Source organism: Ciona intestinalis, unplaced genomic scaffold (assembly GCF_000224145.3).
Source record: "Ciona intestinalis unplaced genomic scaffold, KH HT000047.2, whole genome shotgun sequence".
Classification (NCBI taxonomy): domain Eukaryota; kingdom Metazoa; phylum Chordata; class Ascidiacea; order Phlebobranchia; family Cionidae; genus Ciona; species Ciona intestinalis.
Genome location: NW_004190369.2, coordinates 139,241 through 140,782, shown reverse-complemented (window position 1 = coordinate 140,782; position 1,542 = coordinate 139,241). Strand labels below are relative to the sequence as shown.

Here is a 1,542-nt window from a genome sequence, read left to right as displayed (position 1 = left end):
TATGGAGCTTTGTGACACTGAACCCTCTGTAATATAATGTTTTATCTGGTGCTGTGTCATACTATTAGTTTTTATTTTAAAGGTATATTCACCAATATGGTTTCGGGCAAAAGAACAGAATAATTATCCTGGATACTACGATTTCAATGGTATGTGGTTGGATTTTGCCCGAACTAATGAAGATTTGAGGTCATTTCATTGGTCTGATGGCACTCAAATATTTATGCCACGTCAATGGTATCATAATCATGATTTTCCACTACCAACAGAAGAGCAACTCGCACGTAAGTTTTTAAAGAATCATTGTAAATGTATTTTTTATCGATATACCACGGATCAGGGGGGTATCCAGGAACTTAAAAAGGGGGGGAGGGGTGCGCAAGTTTTTGTTTAGAAAATGGCCGCGTATAAACACAACTCGCCTGATAAAAGCATCGCCTGACTAACACAAAATAACGCACACACTCGATTACATATCTCCAGGTTTGTTTAATTTGCCAAGTGGAAATATGGTTTTAAATCAGCCTTGAACTTTCACAGTCGCGTAATGCGCATGTTTCCATATTAATATGTGCGTAAATCAACCTGCACTTTTAATTTACCACTTGCATTCGGCCGCGGTAGCAACATTAATCTATGCTACGCATGATAAAGTCATTATTTACACAGTTTACTTAGGGATTCACTTGTTGATTATTTACGTCATAATACCGATTTTCATATTCAATTTCTGCCTTACAGGAACTTTTAACTAACTAACCAATGTGTCGAGAAATTAATTAAAATTCTGTCAGTCAACGCTGGCAGAATGCAGACAAAGACAGCGGACCACTATTGGCCACAAGCCATCAAAGGTTAAACTCTATATTAGGCTCTACATAAAGCACGTTCGGTTATAGTCTGAAGCCGCCTGTGATCAAAATCGCACCTGGTTCACAATCAAAGAGGCTGCACAAGATGACGAGTTAGTGTTGCAGAATGTAGAATTAGTGTAAACGTTTTTTAAACAAACTAAATTTATTTATAATTGTTACAGAAGATTTTGTAATATTTAAATAAAATAGTTTTATGTTTTTTCGCTTTTAATTGCGAAATCATACCAGGAAACACCAGGCACTCGGCAATTCGCAGGCGCTGGGATTTGTTACTTTCCTAGAGTAAATTCCTAACAATATATCCAGGGGGTCAAGAAATTACTCTGCATTTACTAGTGTGTGTGTATGGTTATTTGTGCACAACAGAAAGTATTCAGAATTAACCATGCATATTCGGATTGGATGGAATATATAATAATACGTCGAATAACGCTGAATATTAGGATTTAATTCGGCCCATCCCCAAAACATATTGAACATTATTATATTTCAGGAATAACATACATAAATTATATTTGTTATAATTATGAAGAAAACAATTTATGTTTGTTAGCAGCTGCAATTGGGTAAAGTGTTGCCGTGCAATTGTAAAAAAAGGAATTTGAATAGATTGATCTATNTGTTTCTATATTTTTGTTATAGTACCACAATTTTGGATTCATCCTGA

The 1,542-nt window shown here is 35.3% G+C and overlaps 1 protein-coding gene across 1 annotated transcript in view; it reads left to right on the top strand.

Annotated features, from left to right (window-relative positions):
- Window positions 1-1,542, top strand: part of LOC100175212 — a gene marked incomplete at its 3' end in the record, with an annotated part of 276,802 nt that overhangs the window by 136,095 nt on the left and 139,165 nt on the right. The gene's annotated exons all lie outside the window — the stretch shown is intronic.